The sequence below is a fragment of the Sceloporus occidentalis genome, unplaced genomic scaffold, assembly GCF_023333645.1.
Source record: "Sceloporus occidentalis isolate IW3139 unplaced genomic scaffold, rSceOcc1.0.p SCAF_1, whole genome shotgun sequence".
Lineage (NCBI taxonomy): Eukaryota > Metazoa > Chordata > Lepidosauria > Squamata > Phrynosomatidae > Sceloporus > Sceloporus occidentalis.
The window spans coordinates 17,297,169-17,317,271 of NW_028316981.1; the positions used below are offsets into that span (position 1 = coordinate 17,297,169).

The 20,103-nt window shown below is 42.7% G+C and overlaps 1 pseudogene; it reads right to left on the reverse strand.

The window, feature by feature from the left end:
* Positions 1-390: 390 nt before the first annotated feature.
* On the reverse strand, positions 391-17,991 carry LOC149320984 (vomeronasal type-2 receptor 26-like; annotated as a pseudogene).
* Positions 17,992-20,103: the final 2,112 nt, after the last annotated feature.

The window sequence follows — 20,103 nt, forward strand, 5'->3', positions numbered from 1 at the left end:
AGCAGGGGAGGCTGGTAAGGAGGCTGTGGGGACAGGAGAAGAAGAAGAAGGCAAGGGACTGGAGAAGGCCAGGGACAGAGAAACCGGGGACAAACTGGCCGGGAATGGAGAGACAGGAGAGGGACTCGCTCTCTGATCCGAATCCATAAATCGGTTCATGCATAATGTGAACCACACTCTCTCTCTGAACCGATTTATGGATTCAATCAGAGAGCGAATTATCCCTAAGTGGGAATGAGGCCATAGCTAGAGAAGAGCACATTTCTGCTACTCTGCTAATTTTAAAGCTAAACTCTAACAGGCTTGGCTTAGATATTTTTGAAATTAAATATTTTGTTTCTTTAAAAGGCTGAAATCTTAGAAAACTTAAATTACCCCATAGAAACCACCTTAAGTTTTCATCATCAGTTGTTCCTTTGTATTCAGGTCTGGCCTAAATAATATAATGTAGCTTTTGGGCATGAAAATGCAGCCCAGTAACCCCAGACTGGAGGACAAGATGGAGAAGACCTGCACAGCTACCATGTATTTCCCTTTGGTGCTCAGGTAAGTGGGCACAAAGGACACCCAAACACTGCAAAACACCAACATGCTGAAGGTGATCAACTTGGCTTCATTGAAGGCCCCTGGCAGCTTCCTGGCAAGGAAAGCCAGAGTGAAGCAGATGGTGGCCAGAAAGCCCATGTAGCCAAGAGCAGTATAAAACATGAGTTCAGATCCTTCATTACACTGAAGTGTGATCTGCCCATGTTGGGAGTGCATATCAGCGTCTGGGAAAGGGGGAGAGATTCCCAGCCAGATCATGCAAATGGCCACCTGAACACCAGAACAAGAAATGACAATGGAGTTGGCCAAAACCTTCCCCAGCCATTTCCTCATCCTGCTCCCTGGCTTTGTGGCCATAAAGGCCACCACCACCATGATGGTTTTTGCCAACAAGGAAGAGACAGCGACTGAGAAGATGGTGCTGAAGGCAGTTTGTCGGAGAAGGCAAGTTACCATCTGTGGCTGACCAATGAAGAGAAAGGAGGATAAGCAGGAAAGGAGGAGGGAGATAAGGAGCATGTAGGTGAGGTCACGGTTGTTGGCTTTGACCATGGCTGTTTCTTTGTATTGAAGGAAGATTCCTAAGACACAACCTGTGCTTAAGGATAGGAATAGGGCGAAGAAAGCTATGGTGATTCCCAAAGGTTCTTCATAGGAGAGGTAGCTGATCATCTTTGCAATACATTCTGTGTGTTGTTTATTTGAATAATTGTCATCTGGACACTGATGGCAATAGTCAGCATCTGAAAAGAAATAAAGGTAGGTAGAACATCACTACATGTTATATGATAATCTGTGGTATGTCATATGTCTTGAAATATGTAACCAAGTGAAGTGTTATGTATGAGAGCTTAAGTTATTGTGGCACAAAAATCGTTTTTAAATGGCACATGGCCCCAGAAAGCCACATTTTAGGTCCGCCTTAAGGTTGCCATTAAGTAAAAAAAACCTGAAGGCACACAGCAACAACAAATATGTCTTTATGTTTTAAAATTATGATTTAGTATGCTTTTAATTGTTGTAATTTAGTGTTTTAATGGAACTTCATATATCTATATTTAATTTATTTATAACCTGCTATTCTCTTGATACAGGGACACACAACACTAACAAATTCTAAAGGGTACAACTTAAAATAATACAAGCATAATTATAATATAGATATAGAGTATCAAAAACAATTATTACACAGTAAAAATGTTAAAATATATTAAAAACGTTGACATCTGAATTATGCAGCATTTAAAAGCCCAACTCTCCTCAGTCTGAAAAGGTCTGATGGCACAAAAATATTTTGACCTGTGGCTGAAAGGAGAATGATCTGTCCAAGAGAATGGAGCAGTAGAAAGATGCTGCATTCCCAGATTACCACCATCCCCTCCTGTACAGAAAGCAAGGGCTAGAGTGTGCAGAGCAGCAGGAGCGGGGTCAGATACCACTTGGGAGAGACCCATGGTTGTCATGGTAGACATGAAGCCCTGGGCCAGTCCTGGCAGGTTAGCATCAGCATGGATGTTGAAATCTCCCAGCAGCATAAGAGACGGAGACTCCAGCACAGCCTATGAAACCATTCCAGCTAACTCAGAAAGGGAGACAGCTTTGCAGCAGAATGATACACAAACAGAATCCCTAATCTGCCCTGGTTTCCCACCTTTAAAGAAACACACTCAAACCCTGAAGGCTGAGGGACAGGGTGCCAGGTCAGGGAGAGATTATTCCCATAGATGAGTGCCACTCCCCTTCCTCGGCCCCAAAGGTGAGTGAGATTAACTCCGAACTGCAGCATTGTCTATCCAGGTCTCTCTAACAGAGATCAGGCCAACATGTTTATCCAGGACCGTCCTGAATGGCAGGTGTTTTGCCATTCACCAACCTGACATTAAACAGCAGCATTTGTTATCCTGTGATATAGGAGGTTGTTACCATGACTATCCTGATTATTTGGAGATAGATTGGGGTGACTAACACCTTACCCTAAACTCTTATTTCTGTACTCTTATTGCTGGAATATATTGTGAATACATATTTTTTTATTAATTATAGTCCAAAGCACACTGCAGAAATAATCCTATTTGAGACCACTTTAACTACTCTGTCTCAGTGCCAGGGAATCCTGGGAATTGTAGTTTATTGTGTCACCAGATCTCTGACAGAGAAGGCTAAATGTCTCACAAAACTACAGCTCCCAGAATTCCCTAGCATTGAGCCAGGGCAGTTAAAGCGGTTTCAAACGGGATGATTTCTGCAGTGTGTTTTGGACCTGCACCTGCTAATCCTGTAGATACTGATTTTATGTTTTTATCTTACCGGTTTTTCCAAAGTCTTGATATCATAAATGAAGTGTTTCCTTAAAAGAAAAAAACCTTCCCAGTAGTATGGTCTGTAAAATAAAATCCCCATTTGTCTCTATGCTAAGGCTCATACTCCAGCCACTTTATTATATTGGATAGTTCAGAAATTCCCCTTATATTGTCCGGTTCAAACTCCTTGCCAGACATTGTTGTCCTATCTGCGTCCTTCCTATCTTATTGGGACCTGCTACATATGACACGTTTGGAAAATTTGTCAGCCATAATTGAAAGTTCGCTCTGTTCCTCAAAGGCAGCTTTTTTGGATTAGAGACATTTACCTTCTTGAGTGGAGATTGTTCCTTCTGTACATGGAGCACAATCATAACAGCAGATTGGCTCATCTTCTTTAATCCGTTTGGTAAATCCAGGGTGACAGCTTTCAGTACATCTAGAGAAGGGCACAGTCTAAGCAAAATTCAAAGGACAGATCTGGGAATAGGATTTTAACCTGTATTAGATGGGGTTACACTCCCCTTGAAAACATAGATCTGCAGTTTGGGGCATTCCTGGCTTAATCTCTGAGCCAAGTTTCATCAGTGACCAGACCAGGAGTGCTTTTGCATAATTAATGTTAGCCCACCAAATGTGCCTGTTCCTGGAGAAGTCAGCACTGGCCATGGTGGTACATGCCTTGGTTGCATCCCATTTGGTTTACTGTAACGCACGGTATGCGGGGCTGCCTTTGAAAAGTGCTCAGAAACCTCAGTTGGTTCAAAAGCAGCAGTCAGGTTGTTAACTGGAGAAGGCTACAGGGAGCGTACAACTCCCTTGTTGCCAGTCATGTATTTAAGACCTTTACTCTAAGTTTCAAGTCAAGTCTCAAGTCCCTACCTTCAAGTCTCAAGTTAAGTCTCAAGTATGGGAGCATTGTTTAAAAGCAAAAAAGGTGGCGTTGGTCGGATGTGTATGTATTAGGCAAAAAAATTAAATTATAAATCACAGCTGTTGAATTACTCGGTTCCAGTTATAATTTTCAAAATCAGAAAAGTGGATTGTCAAAAAGCGAGGGAAAGCTGTATATTGTTTCTATTCCAATTCTCTTTCATTTGACTATAAACTAATTGAATAGGAGTTCTTTATATACGATGCAGTAGAGCTTCAATTTGCAATCCTTTACTGATTTAAAGTAGGAGTAACCTCAGTTAATTCAAGGTGGGATATATCTGTGTGGAAATGTGTAAGATTGTCTGATATGAAACATGAAATAGAATCAAGTGATTTCCCACCTGGTTAAACCCCTGCGGCCACACAATGGCATTCTGATCAATGGTGAGCTTGATCTCTGAGGAGGCCTGTCCCTCTGTTCTCCCAATGCTGATGCCAGCAGTGGACTTGTTTGGAAACATCACCCAGTTCACGATATGAAAGTCAGCTGCCAGATTGCCGTTGGCATCCAAATAAACTCCTTCCATTGAAGTATTATAATGCTGGGAGTTTCCCAAGAAAGAGTGAAGCTAGAATGACAGAGAAACACATATACTGAGTAAACTGGCATCCTGGTATGGGTTCTGTCCATCTGAAGCAATGAATGCAGTGATTCTCTCACTACTGGAAGTACTGATTCTTTCAGAGTGCCTCAGAGTCTTTTCATTGTTATGGCTATATCCACTCAAGGTCTCAATTTTCTTCCTAAGATTTTTCTTTCTGCCTTACAAATTTTCAGGAAAACAAGGCTTAGAGTAACTAGATACATAATTCCTAGATATTGCATCCTAAAGAGAATTAGAATCAGATTAGAATCATAGAATCATATAGCTGGAAGAGACCGCAAGGACCTCCAAGGAAGGAGGCTCCACCACAGTCTGAGGAAGAGTGTTCCACTGTCAAACAGCCCTTACTGTCCAATATGTTCCTCCTAATGTTGAGGTGGCATCTCTTTTCCTCTTTCCCACCATGACCACATGCACAGTAAAAATATACATTTTTACAGAAAATAAGTATCAAATTCCTGCATTTTAATGCTGCTCCAAATCATTTGCATAAAGCACATTGCCTTGTTGCCTACCCAAAGATAAATAAAAATGAAAAGATCTAACCACAGACTCAGAAAAGAGAGATGTAGTAGTGAAGGGTGATTTTAACTATCCTGATATTTATTGGACATGAAACTCAGCCAAAACATTAAAGTTTAGCAAATTCCTCACTTGCCTCGAAGACAATTTCATTGTCCAGAAGGTGGAAGAGGCAACAAGGGGGTCAGCTATTTTAGATCTGATCCTAACCAACAAGGATGACTTGGTTAATGGAGTGCAAGTGGTGGGATCCTTAGGTGGAAGTGACCATGTTCTCCTGGAGTTTGTTATACAATGGAAAAGAGAAGTCACACATAGTCAGACATGCATTCTAGACTTTAGGAAGGCTGATTTTAGTAAACATAGAGAAGTATTGAGGGTGATCTCAATGGAGAACAGAAGACGTGCCAGCAGACTGGAGGAGGGCAAATGTTGTCCCCATCTTCAAAAAGGAGGAAATAACCCAGGATCCCAACAATTATCATCCAGTTAGTCTGACATCAATACCAGGAAAGATTCTAGAGCAGAGGGTCTGTGAACATTTAGAAAGCAATGCCGTTATAAGCAAAAGTCAGCATGGGTTTATGAGAAGCAAGTCAGGTCAGACTAAATCATCTGGCCCTGGAGACCTGAATTCACATAGAATAGACAGTTATTTAATCTACCAGGAAATCAAGAATCAAGCATTCACATGATTATGGTTTCACACACTACAGAGGTGTAATTTGGACTACAGAAATAATGCACTTTGACACTGCATTAACTGCCATGGCTCCATGTTATGGGAATCTAAGATTTGTATTTTATGAGATATTTAGCCTTCTCTGCAAGAGAGCTCTGGTGCCACAATAAACTACAAATCCAATACCTGAGGGAGGCATTTACCAGAGCTAGGTTTGACCAGTTTGACACCATGGTAAGATATGGAATATTCAATGGTATTCCTTACAATGAGCAAATCTGTATCTATGGAGACCAAGAAATTGAGGATTTAGCTCATATTTTATTCAAGTGTAATCTGTACCAACAGGAAAGAGATCAGTATCTTGGCCCCTATATCAAAAGAGCAATGTTTTGGGATACCCCTGTCAGAATCTCTTACTTCATGAGTGGCCAAGATTCAAAAATATCTATGATCACAGCTCGGTTTTTATGTAAAGCTATCCAGTGGAGAGTTAGATATGTGGAGTCAATTGGGGTAAATTGCAGAGGTAATGAAGAGCACTACCACAGAATTAGAAGAACAGAATCTTAAAGCTGGACAGGATCACAAGGATCATCTAGTACAACCCCTGCATGCAGGAACACAGAGCTAAAGCCCCCCAGAAATGTATCCATCCAATTTCTGTTTAAAGACCTCAAAAGATGGGGAGTATACCATCCTCCTTAATAGTGGAGCTAATCTGATTTCAGCTGGATCCATGATCAGTTTTTCTGTAAAACTCAAAAGTGACACTGTGACCTTGTGTAAAGAAGGGTCTGTGTATAAACAGAAGCGAAACCCTAACAGAATGACTGTGGCATAAAGATTCCTTAGACTATGTTCCCACTGGCTTATAATGCGGATCAGGATGAGAATCATGGGTGCGTCATTTCCATTTGAGCACGCATTTGATCAGCATTGCTCCGATATCGTTCCCATTGGAATTCGAATCTGATTCAATTTATCCTGAAAAACCCGAATCATCGGTTGATAAACTGGTTTTAAAAAACAACGGCTTTTCAGCGAGTTTTCCTGTGCCTCCTGAGTCTGATTCGTGGCATACGAATGGGAATGAAAGGGTGTCTGATTCGGGAACTTGGGGATGGGAGGAGCAGTGCTCAAGGGGCTGGCCTGGGGGTGTCACCCTCTTTCTTCTCTTTCTGCATCGCTGGTGCCATTTTCTTTCATTCGCATAGCCTTTCCCCCAGTGGAGTGGGAAGCAGGGTAAAGTGATCACTCTACATTGAGCTCCAAATGCAGTAAACACATTACGCCCCCTGCAACCTCCCCCCTGTTCCACATTCATAGACCGATGTGTGAGGAGAGCCACTGAATACCATTTAAAACTATTCTTTTATCTTTTTTCTTTTTTTGCCTCTGCCTGAACGCCTGAGCAGCAGATGGGCTTTGCAGTACATGTCTGCTTGATCGCCCCCAGACAGCCCAGGGAGCAATGGGGGAGGCAAAGGGCTTTGGGGCAAATAGGGTCTCCTCTTCTCTCTTTCCCAGAGGGAGTCTGGGGAGACACAGAAGAGCCTGGGGGCAAAGGGATTTGGGGCAAATAGGGTCTCCTCTTGTCTCTTTCCCAGAGGGAGTCTGGGGAGACACAGAAGAGCCTGGGGGCAAAGGGGTTTGGGGCAAATAGGGTCTCCTCTTGTCTCTTTCCCAGAGGGAGTCTGGGGAGACACAGAAGAGCCTGGGGGCAAAGGGATTTGGGGCAAATAGGGTCTCCTCTTGTCTCTTTCCCAGAGGGAGTCTGGGGAGACACAGAAGAGCCTGGGGGCAAAGGGGTTTGGGGCAAATAGGGTCTCCTCTTGTCTCTTTCCCAGAGGGAGTCTGGGGAGACACAGAAGAGCCTGGGGGCAAAGGGATTTGGGGCAAATAGGGTCTCCTCTTCTCTCTTTCCCAGAGGGAGTCTGGGGAGACACAGAAGAGCCTGGGCACAAGGGGGTTTGGGGCAAATAGAGGCTCCTTCTCTCTTTCCCAGGCGGACTGTTCTTCGTTTCCTGGAGGGGAAAAGCGCCTAAGCGACTGATGGCTTAAGCACTTGATTGACAGCTGTTTTGTTAAAAAAAAGGTTCCGAAGGGCAATGGGAACGGGGAGCAAAATAACCCACTTCAAATTACCACAGGGATAATACCAATGGGAACAAAAACAGGGGTAAAAAAACCCTTTTTTGTTTGCACCCATTTTTAATGGGAACGATGGGTCAGATTCTAGTCAGGATCTAAGTAAGAATCACAGTGAAATAAATCGCTTTTTTGCCCAGTGGGAATGGGGCCATCAATAGACATCTCATGCAAATGAGATGAAATGAGTGTAGTCTTTCTGATTCAGCTGGTGCTTTGAATCTGATATAACCTAGAAGGTTAGAGCCGATTTTTTATCCTTAGCAGCATGTTTTGCCTATGTGATATCAAGGTTCTGACCCTGCAAAAGCATTGCTACTAGCTTCTGCTTTCAAAAATACCTTATGTAAAGTGCAGGTTGGCTAATGGGAACATTTGACAGACTCCAGTTTGCCCCTCCTCTTGATTTAGAAATGTTAATGATATGCCATGGAATTGTAAGTGAAAAGAAAAGGGATACCTGCCATGCCTGGATCCATTGAAGTGCTAACCTGTAGCCACCCAGCATCTCCCTCTGCTTCCGTTGGAACAAGTATGCAAAACGTAATGCATATGAAACAGCCTGGATGGCATTGTAAATACTGTAGCTATCTTCAGACAGGATTCTTTCAATGGCATCATCAGATAGATTTTCCAAGTTCTCTTTTTCTTTGCATCTTTTCCATAATTTTACAGATAACGTATGCTTTGAATAAGAACAGTGAAAAGCTGCTTCCCCAAATTGTGTGTTGTCAAAATGAAATTGGTCAAACTTGTCATATCGTGGCCTTTTCCTTGTCTGGACTGAGAAAGAGAAAACAGCATGGGCGTGCTGGAGATCAACCATTTTGTAGAGCAACCTCACAGTGAGGTCCTGCAAAGCTGTTGCAATCCAGACTTTCCCCACCAATGATTTTCCATCATGTTTCAATATAATTGCTAGAGAAAAAATGACCCGTGAATCCACCTGACAAACAACTACATTGGTTTTAGTCTCCATAAGATACAAAATCAGGTTGTACTCCCTTTTGAAGTTTAGTGTAGGGAACTTGTCTGAGAAGGAAATGCAGATGCCATACTGCTGGACCAGAGTTGCAAAGGTGCTCATGAACTTTTCCCCACTGCCATTGTCTGGTGCAATGAGACCAATCCATGTCCATCTGAAATGCAGGAGCAATTTGACAATCTCCAGGAAAGGGGGCTTTGGAACCATCCGGTAGAAAAATGGATATAGGTGTTTATCTTTAGGAACTTGATTAAGAAAACCATAACTGACCTAGTAATGAGAGACAGAGATTATAAAGCATCTAAGGACACTTTATGATGAGAAAAAGAGCCGCAGGAAATGCCAGGTTTTATACTTGTACAACTAGATTTCATTTTGGAGATCTATGGTTCCCATACAGACAGGCAAAAATAAAGCTGCTTCAGGTCATTTTGGAGGTATGCTGTTTAAATGAGACATGCTTCTTAAGAGGCCAGAAGATGCGCCAAAGCTGTGCTCCAATCCTTAGGACTGGAGTGTGGCTTTGGCATGGCTTCTGGCCTCTTAGGACTCATGCATTATTTAAACCGCATACCTCCAAAGTGACCTGAAGCAGCTTTAATTTGGCCTGTCTGTACAGGCAATATATGATATTATGGCCATCACCTTTTTCCCCCTTCCCATTTTATGTACATTGCCATAAGAAAATACAAATGCATTCTTCTATTTTGTTTTACACAAACAATTTTCTTATTATAATTTCCTAATCTTAATCCTTTAGTATGGCATAATACTTGTTTATTTATATATCTCAAATACCTACACAAAGCTTATTTTTATACTTCAACTGATTTTTTTATTATTATTTTTAAATGAGATCTCAATCACTCTGAGATATCAGAGTAGTACTTGAAGCTACATGTACAGTGTGCCCATGTTATATGCGGGCACATTTTATGCAGCTTCCAGCATATGCTGGAAGCCACGATGGAAGGAAGGGAGGCACGCGCTAGAAGGAAACAATGCTGCGTGCTCCCGTGGTGTGCGCCGCATGCACCGCTGCTGCACCACCACGTGCACAAGCTCCATTTATTTCAATGGGGCTTGAACATCCGCATTATTTCCCTTATGTGGGGGGGGGGGAGTGATGGGTCCAGAACGGATCCCACGCGTAAAGGAAGGGCACACTGTATATATGGGGAATGATAAGCTAACAGAACTACTTAGAAATAAACCAATTCAAAAATTTGAGAAAGATTGGTCAAAAATAATGACTTATTTCAAAATGGTTTCAAATATTTGGAAATATTAAATATTAAAAAGACAATACATATTTATGCAGATTTTTATATAACAGACTAAAAGGGAGAACTTAAGGGAAAGTCTACCAGTAAGGTGTTTAAAAGGTCAATAAATGAATGAAAAGTTTACTGATGCAATCAAGTAACAAAGCGTAAGATCCATTTATATGGTTTAGATTGAAATCTAAAGTCAAACTACTTTAAGAAATAAAAAATAACAAAGAGGTTAGTTTGTTAGTTAGTGTTAACTAAGTTAACAATGTATGGGAATAATGTTTGTTAATAAATATATATTTTTAAAAAACGGTTGTTTAGACCAAATCTCTCAATAATAAATTGGGAAATTGTGCAAAGTCCATAATTATACAGTCCACTGATGCAGGGTGATTTCTTGTCCCTATCTCTTTATACAGACTTTAAGAACTAAGTATCTGTCACTTTAGGGTTCTTCCATTTTCACTATTTATTTTAAAAAACACAAATTCTTTCCTTGAATTTATGAAAAAAATATGTGAAATTTGTAATAATAATAATAATAATAATAATAATAATAATAAATATTTATTTATATCCCGCCTCTTCCGATTGGCGGAGGCGGGTAACAACAAAGTAAATACAATATACAACAATGAAAACAATAAGCCCCACAAGACCCCAACCCAACCCTCCCTCCCAACTATAAAATTAAACAGTAAAAAAAGTTTTAAAAGTACATAACAATACATCAAAGGTAAAAACAAATCACAAATAAGAAAAGTAATAAAAGGGGGATTCAATTGGTTCTGGACATTATCAATTGGGGAAGGCCTGCCGGAAGAGAAAGGTTTTTGTTACCTTTTTTAAAGCCTTAAGTGAGGATAATTGGCGAATCTCTTCCGGCAGGTCATTCCAAGTTTTTGGAGCGGTGACAGAAAAGGACCTCCGGGAGGTCACCGCCAGTCTGGTCTTTCTAGATTGTAAAAGGTTTTTTCTGGAGGATCGGAATGTACGGGAAGGATTGTATGGGAGGAGGCGTTCCTTCAAGTAGACTGGATCCAGGCTATGTAGGGCTTTGTAGGTGATAACCAACACCTTGTACTGTGCCTGGAAGCTAATAGGCAGCCAATATAATGATTTTAAAATAGGTGTAATATGGTAGAACTTGGATTTTCCGGCGACCAGTCTGGCTGCCATGTTTTGTATCAGTTGGAGCTTCCAGACGTGGCACAAATGTTGCCCCATGTAGAGTGCATTGCAGAAATCAAGGCAAGAGGTTACTAGAGCATGTACGACCGTTTCTAGGTCCCGCTGCTCCAGGTAGGGGCGCAACTGGCGTATCAGCCAAAGGTGATAACAGGCACTCCTGGCTGTCGCATCAATCTGAGAAGACAGTTGAAGCGACAAATCCAGGAGCACCCCCAAGCTGCGGACGCAGTCTTTCAGGGGAAGTGTAACCCCATCTAGAACTGGCGAACTTATCTTCATACCCGGATTGAAGTTACCTATCATGAGTACCTTTGTTTTATTTGGATTCAGCTTAAGTCTATTTTCCCTCATCCAATACATTACCGACTTCAGGCAGTCATTCAGGGGGGAGATGCCCTCCTTGGTCACTGAAACAGCCTGAGACATAGAGAAATAAATTTGGGTGTCATCAGTGTACTGATAACACCCGGCCCCATGTCTCCGGATGATCTCACCCAGCGGCTTCATGTAAATGTTAAACAGCATGGGGGACAGAATGGCGCCCCGAGGGATGCCAGATGTCAGCTCTCTCATAGAGGAGCAGCTGTCCCCCAGCATCACCATCTGGAATCTGCTCGAGAGGTAGGAACGTAGCCACTGCAAAGCAGAGCCAGCGATTCCCAACTCTCTCAGGCGTTCCAGAAGGATACCATGGTCTACGGTATCGAAGGCTGCTGAGATGTCCAAGAGCACCAACAGGGCCACACTTCCCCTGTCAATGCACAGACGGAGATCATTGACCAAGGCGACCAGGGCAGTCTCCACTCCGTATCCCGACCTGAAGCCAGTTTGAAATGGATCGAGATAATCGGTGTCATGCAAGACTGCTTGGAGCTGGTTTGCAACCACCCTCTTGATCACCTTACCCAAAAAGGGAAGAAGAGATACTGGTCGATAATTGTTTTTGTCCAGGGGATCAAGGGAAGTTTTCTTTAGAATGGGTTTCACCACTGCTAATTTCACGTTCGATTGAAAACAACCTTCCCTGAGGGAGGCATTGATTATGGATTGTAGCAACCTCAATGTTGCCTCACCTCCTTGGATGGCCAGCCAAGATGGACAGGGATCGAGAGGGCAAGTGTTTTTTTTTACCTTACCAAGCAGCTTGCCTACATCATCAGTACTCAAAGACTGAAATTGATCCAAGATAACCTCATTAACGGAGTCACTAGACGCCTCTCTTGTTGACTCTGTACTAATGCCGGTGTCTAAATCGGCCCTTATGTGAGAGATTTTATCTGCAAAGTGGTTGTTATAAGCATCACAGCAGGCTCTCATAGATTGAAAAAGAGGATTCAAGGTGGAAAGAGTTTGAGTCTATTTCTTAACCACCTTGAATAGCTCTGGTGGACGGGACTTTGCAGATGCAATAGATGCAGATTAGAAGGACTTCTTCGCTGCAGCTATTGCCACTCGATAGGCTTTGAGAAAAGTCCTATGACGTGTCTTGTCAGATAAATGTTGAGTCTTCTGCCAGCGGTGCACTAGTTGTTGTTCAGCCCTCTTCATCCTTCTAAGATCTTCAGTGAACCAAGGATTTCTATTCAGAGTGGGCTGGAAAGGATGCTTGGGAGCGATTGTGTCGATAGCCTTGGAAAGATCTTTATTCCAGGTGGTCACCAAGGTTTTGACAGAGTCGCCGATGTTGCCTTCCATTAAACCCTCTAGGGCTTCTTGGAACCTTTTGGGTTCCATCAGCCTTCAAGGGCGGACTGTTCTAATAGGTCCACCACCCCCAAAGAGATTGGGGATAGTCGCCTTCAGTCCAACCTTGACCAGGGAATGATCCGTCCATGACAGAGCAGAGGTGGAAAGCATTTCCGCCCATGGATATTCCTGATCCGTACAAAAGACCGCATCGAGGGTATGACCTGCACAGTGTCTCGGCCCAGAGACTATCTGGGATAGGCCCATGTTAGCCATGGCAAATATGAACTCCTGAGCTGCACCAGTGAGATCAGAAGAACTGGTCTCGAGGGGGATGTTGAAGTCCCCCAGAACAAGAAGCCTGGGGGTCTCCAACACCAGCTCTGAGACCAGTTGTGTCAGCTCGGCTAGGGAGTCGGTTAAGCTATGGGGTGGTTGATAAACCAACAGAATCCCCAGGCTATCCCTGGCCTTCAGGCAAAGGTAAATACACTCAATGTGGTTAGTTCTACGGATAGGTATCCTGTTCAAGGTGAAGTTATTTTTGTGGTCCACGGCAACACCCCCTCCTCGCCCACTTTCCCTTACCTGCTCGTTAACGGTGTACCCAGCGGGGAGGGCTTGTGCCCAGGTGACACTACTGTCATCCCCCAGCCAGGTTTCCGTGAAACAGGCCAGGTCAGCTCCCTCATCTGATAAAAGATCATATATTATATGAGTTTTATTCTTCACCGACCTGGCATTACAGGGACAGGTTCTGTGGATGGATAGGCACATTCTCCAGCTCTCTTGGGTTAACAGGGTGACAGGAAGGAGGGATAGATATTAAGCATCGATCTTGCCTTTCTCTATGACAGTATCTCACCCTGTTAGCGCCATACCTCCCATTTCCCTGTACAACTCCAATAGGTGTTTCACAGATATTATCACAGAACCCAACAATATTCCCCCATTCCTGCCTCCCTCCATGCGTCACCATGAAGTAGAAAATAGTGTCATAGAGGCTCAGACTACAGGAGCAGCAGAATGATGGTCCTGAAGGAAAGGTTGCCTTTTAAAGTGTCCTTCCCTTGCACTGCTGCCAAGGCCACCCTCATTAGCCCGGTGGAATGGGGGAAGGGAAGCTCAACATCTTTAGACTGCAGGAGCAGTGGAATCTAGGCATTATGGATCATTGGGGGGAATTTTCATCCCTTGCCTTCCTCTGTGGATGCTACCATAGTTACAATAATTTTTAAAATTACGTGTGAAAACAAAATAAGGCCCTGTACAGACTGGCAAAAAGCACCGGCCTCTGGGTGGAGTTAGGGTGCAGTGTCCGCATGTGGGATGCCCTAACCCCCACCCCTAGGGCACCACATGGCGCACACCTTAATGACTCCTCTCTGGAGCTGCATCCACATGATGCAGCACTGAAGAGGCATCATAAACTCACGCCTCTGTGGCTATGGTGCCCCTTGGAAGGAGGAAAAAGGAGCTGCTTTTTGCACTCTCCAGAGACTGGATGGAGGCCATGGTGTGAAGTTTCCACAGCCCCGATCCAGCCAGTAATGGGGCGGCTGCAGACTGTCCCTTTGGGGTGGTCTGTATAGCCCCTAGGATAGCAGCAAAAGAAGGGAAGAGAAAGTTAAGAGGTGATGTGCTAGCCATGTTTAAAATATTTGGAAGGATGTCATATTGAAAATAGATCAAGCTAGTTTTCTGCTGGGCAATACACAGAAGAGTTATAGTACAAAAGGGATGAGGAAATGAATGACATTTGGGATGAGGAGTCATATGAAGATGAACCCCAAATTCTAAGAAGTGAAGTGGAATCTGCAACAAAGGAAATGGGAATAAAAAAAATCACCAGGAACAGATGAACTGCTACAAAGCCCGCATGGATGAAACTTTAGTGCTAACTAAAATATGCCAACAAATATGGAAAACAAAGAGGTGGCCAACAGACTGAAAACACTCAATATACATACCAATCCACAGGAAAGGAGATACAAGAGACTGCAGCAACTATAGGACAACAGGACTAATCTTACATGCAAGCAAAATAATGCTGAAAATTCTGCAGCATAGACTTCAACCATACATGGAGAGAGAAATTCCAGAGGTGCAAGCAGGATTCAGAAAAGGAAGGGGCACTAGGGACCACACTGCAAACATACGATGGAAAAAAGAGCACACCAAAGAAGTCCAAAAAAAGATTCAGCATGTGTTTCATAGCCGACAGCAAATCATTTGATTGTATAGATCATGTAAAGTTATGGAATGCAATCAAAGAGATGGGGATGCCATCCAATCTGATAGTTCTGATGAGGAATCTGTACCAAGGACAGGAGGCCACCATCAGAACAGAATTTGGGGAAACAGAGTGGTTCCTAATAGGCAAAGGGGTCAGGCAAGGCTGCATCCTGTCACCCTACTTGTTTAACCTATATGCCGAAAACATAAGAAAAGCAGAATTAGAATCAGAAAAAGGAGGAATGAAGATAGGAGAAAGCAACATGGACAACCTAAGATATGCGGATGACACCATAATATTAGGAGAAGATATTAAGGAACTGGAACAGTTAATAAGGAAAGGCAAAGATGAAAGTCCAAAGGCAGGTCTTGTGCTTAACATAAAGAAAACAAAAATGATGACCACAGAAGAAATAAACAAATTCAATCTAGTCAATGAGGATATGGAAACAGTTAAAAGAATTCCCAGATCTAGGATCAAACATTGATCAGGATGGAGACTGCACTCAAGAAATAAGAAGTCTAGGAATGGGAAGAGCAGCCATGAAAAAATTGGAAAAAAATACTGAAGAGCAAAGACATATAACTGAGCGCTAAAGTCAGAATTGTTCAGGACATTGTGTTCCTAATTTCATGTATGGATTTGCAAGCTGGATAGTGAATGAAGCAGACAGAAAGAAAATCAACTGATCTGAAATGTGATGCAGGAGAAGAGTACTTAGGATACTATGGACAGCTAAGAAGACAAACAAATGGGTTCTCAAACAGATTAGACCAGAGCTTTCCTTGGAAGCTTGGGTGTTTTACAGACCGCCGCTTTGCGGCGGTCTGCCAGCCCCGCTGTTTGCTGCGTGAGGGAGCCGCAGCAGCCATACCGTGCGTCTCCCTCGCGGAGGAAAAAAGAAGTTCCAAAATGGAGCTTTTTCTTGCAGCGCGCTAATGACGCCGCAAGGCACCAACGGCGCACTTGTGACGTCATTAACACTGCGCGATTTGCGGATGCACAGCATCCGCTACGTCAATATGGCGGCAGCCATGTGGAACAGCCACCGCCATATTGTACGTATTAAATACATACTAGGGTTAGGGGAGTGCGGATGCACCGCCCCTTCCTAACCCTAATACATATTTAATACATATTTTTTGGCGGTCTGTAACCCGCCTAAGATGACCAAGTTGAGACTATTGCACTCTGGCCACATAATGAGAAGGCATGGATCACTAGAAAAAACAATAATGCTAGGAAAGGTAGAGGGGAGAAGAAAGAGAGGAAGACCACAGAGCAGATGGATAAACTTGATCAGGGGGTTATGGGCAGGAGCTTGCAGGATCTGGGCAAGGCAGTCGAGGATAGGGATGTCTCATCCACAGGGTCACCATGAGTTGGAGCCGACTCGAGGGCAGCTAGCAAGTTTTCTGCTGCCCCAGATTAGGACACAGAGCAGTCACTTCAGATTACAGGAAAAGAGAGTCTGCCTCAACATTAGGAAGAATGTCCTGGCAGTTTGAAGAGTGGCAGAGTCTCCTCCTTTGGAGGGTTTTAAACAGAGGCTGGGTGGCCCTCTATCAGGAGTGCTTTGATTGTATATTCCTGGATGGCAGGGGGTTGGACTGGATGGCCCTTGGGGTCTCTTCCAATTCCATGATTCTATGAATAATTTAAATGTGTTTTTATTTAACAACTGCATCTCTTGTCTGATTTCACCTTTTCACTTACTACTCAGAAAAGAGTGTAGCATTTATGGGTTCAGGGATGATGGAGGCTCTACTTAGCAGTAATAACACAAACTACATTTGGTCAGATAAAACAGGCCACAACATTTTATGTGTTACAGTTGAAGAGTATACAGCTGTACAGCTGTGAATTTTAAATGATAAATGTTAAAGGTGGATTGTTTCTATATGTGTACATTTTATTTGTCCTTTTAAATGGATGTGTATTTTAACTGATGTGTTTTTAACTGATGTTTGTATTGGTTAGTTATTGTTGTTGTTCTCTGCCTCAATCCAAGAGGAGAGGTGAATTAAGAAATAATAATAATAATAATAATAATAATAATAAATTTAAAGAGTTTTGGTTCCAACATGTATTCACATTCAAAAATTGGTTGACGGGTCTGCTGACTGATGGAAGCCAATTCATCCAGCCTGCCTGCTTGTATACCTTTGGGATGCCAGACTTGGGATTCAAACTACTGCATGGTGCCCCTGCCTCCTGGAGTTAGGGCAGACCACCTGTACCCAAACTGGACATGACCCTGTTAGCCCACACCCCCAAGATCCCACTATTAGACCCCCAGCTGGGTCTGACTAACACCCATTTCTTGTCTGCCCCAACTGTATGAACTGGGCCACATCAAACTACAAGTCCCAAGATCCAATAGGATGGAGCTATGACAGTTAAAACAGTATCAAACTGCATTAATTTTGCTGTGTGGCAGCAGTCTCAGTCTCAAAGGTGCTAACATATCCCTCTCCATAGTAATCCAGTCTAACATGGCCATGCCTTTGAGTTCTAGTGACCTCCTGAGTTATTTTGTCAGATTACAAAAACGGATGTAGGCCTACACCACTTTTTTACCCTCCAAATTCATACCTGTGGAATTTTGTAGCTGCTCAACATGGTTGAAATCTGGCTGGAGATTTCAGAGTCGGTCCCTTCAAGAACTGCCAAGAGGTTATTCTGCCTCCCGCACTTGTAGTTTGGAAGATTCTTCTGGTCAAAAGACAGCAGATCTATTGTGGCCTGATAAGTCATTCGTTCATCGAAATAGTTCTCGTAGATGTTGTAGCCCAGAGTGATATTGGGCAACAGCCTTGGATTCTTGTTGATCTTATGAATGGCAAAAAGAAAGGGCAGGATGTGCCCAAAGCTCATGCCTGTTATGCTGCAACAAAATGTGTATAACCAACTTTTATTCTCCAGTTAGAGAAAATACGACAAATCCCTGTATATTTTAGTATAAGAACTACAAATTAGGGTTGGCAAAAAGCACCAATTTTTTTACCCCTCCTTTTTTTTGTTTTAACCAGGTTTCCCCGCCATTAATGTGTCGGACTACACCAATATAGGATTAAACCAGGAAATTAAGTAGCAAACTGTAGGTCAGATGTTATGGTTAATAACTTTATATAATATTTGTTCATTTTTAAAAGGTGTTCTTTTAATTTATTTATTCATTCATTTCCAGGAGTTATATCCCACCTTTGTCCCACAATAGGATTCAAGGCAGGTTACACTATTTTAAAAAGACGGAGCTAAAACATTGATTACAAATTTAAAAAACAATTAAACCAAGCTTAAAACGTAGGTTAAAAACGGCATAGTTAAAAACAGTAGAAACCATTAAAACACTAAAACGGCACACTATATTATTATTGAAAAGAAAACCCACCCACCAATCGCCTGCTTAAATAAACAAGTCTTCTGTTGCTGGCGGAAAGAGAGCAGGGAGGAAGCCAACTGACCTTCTGTGGAAGGGAGCGCCACAGTCTGGGAGAAGCCATGGAGAAGGCTCTCTCCGAGTCCTCACCAACCTTACCTGCAAAGGTGGTAGCACTGAGAGAATAATAATAATAATAATAATAATAATAATAATAATAATAATTTTTATTTATATATCCTGCCTCTCCCTACGGATCGAGGCAGGAGAACAGCACAAATAGAAAGTTATACATAGTTAAAATACATTCTCATTAAACAAAGAAAAATTTAAAAACACATTAAAATGCCTGTACATATGCAATATCAAAATCTGATTCCTCATCATGTTCCGAGTGGAGTATCATCTTAAGCTGTTAAAGCAGGTCTAGGGGGTAGGCTCTCCAGAAGTGATCCGTCTTGATTGCCTTCTTAAAGGCATCCATGGTGGTAATGAGACGGATTTCCTCCGGCAAGGCATTCCACAATTTGGGAGCCATCACCGTGAATGCCCTATGGGAAGTAGATCTTAATCTAGTCTTCGGGCAATAGGTTCTTCCCTGTAGTTCTGAGAGTGCAGGGCGGATTGTGTACGGAGAGGCGTTCCTTCAAGTAACTCAGGCCCAAGCCATATAGGGCTTTAAAGGTAATGACCAACACTTTGTATTGTGCCTGGAAACTAATCGGCAGCCAGTGAAGAGATCTTAAAACTGGTGTTATATGGTCAGTCCTAGGTGTATCGGTGACCAATCTGGCTGCTTCATTTTGTACTAATTGAAGTTTCCGAACTTGATACAAAGGTAGTCCCATGTAGAGCACAAAGGTAGTCAAAGGTAGTCCCATGTAGAGTGCAAAGGTACAGAAGTCTAAACAAGAGATTACCAGTGCAAGCACCACTGCTTCAAGGTCCTTTCAGTCCAGGTAGGGACGCGGTTGGCGTATAACCCAAAGTTGGTACCAGGCACTTCTGGCCATTGCAGATACTTGAGATGATAATTGTAGTGATGGATCCAGAAGAACCCCCAAACTGTGCACTTTGTCCTTTAGGGGAAGTGTGACCACGTCCTGGACTGGTTGACAAATCTCCGTCCCTGGACTTGAGGAACCTATCGTGAGTACCTCCGTTTTCTCTGGATTCAGCCCGAGTTTGTTTTCCCTCATCCAGAATCTGAGCAGCTGAAGTATTCCCTGCTAAAGTCTTCTTCTCATTTCTTTTTCAGAGCAAAGGTGTGAAGTGAACAATCATGGGGAAGGGTGCCTTGTTTCCTTTCATTGTACTGCTTTGTCATCATCATGAATGCTGATGGCTCTGCCCTTTGGTTTTGTTTCATTTAAAGAAAGCCTCTTTAAATGATAAAGTTACCATTTATTTATTTATATATTCTATGATTGGTTTGCTTTTGGGCAAGAATTGTTCAGAATATCCCTGAGGCTGAGACAATATGACTTACCCAGGGTCACCTCTGGATTTACGTGGCTGAGCTGGGATTAGCACTCTAATAATAATAATAATAATAATAATAATAATAATAATAATAATAATAATAATATTTATTTATGCCCAGGTCT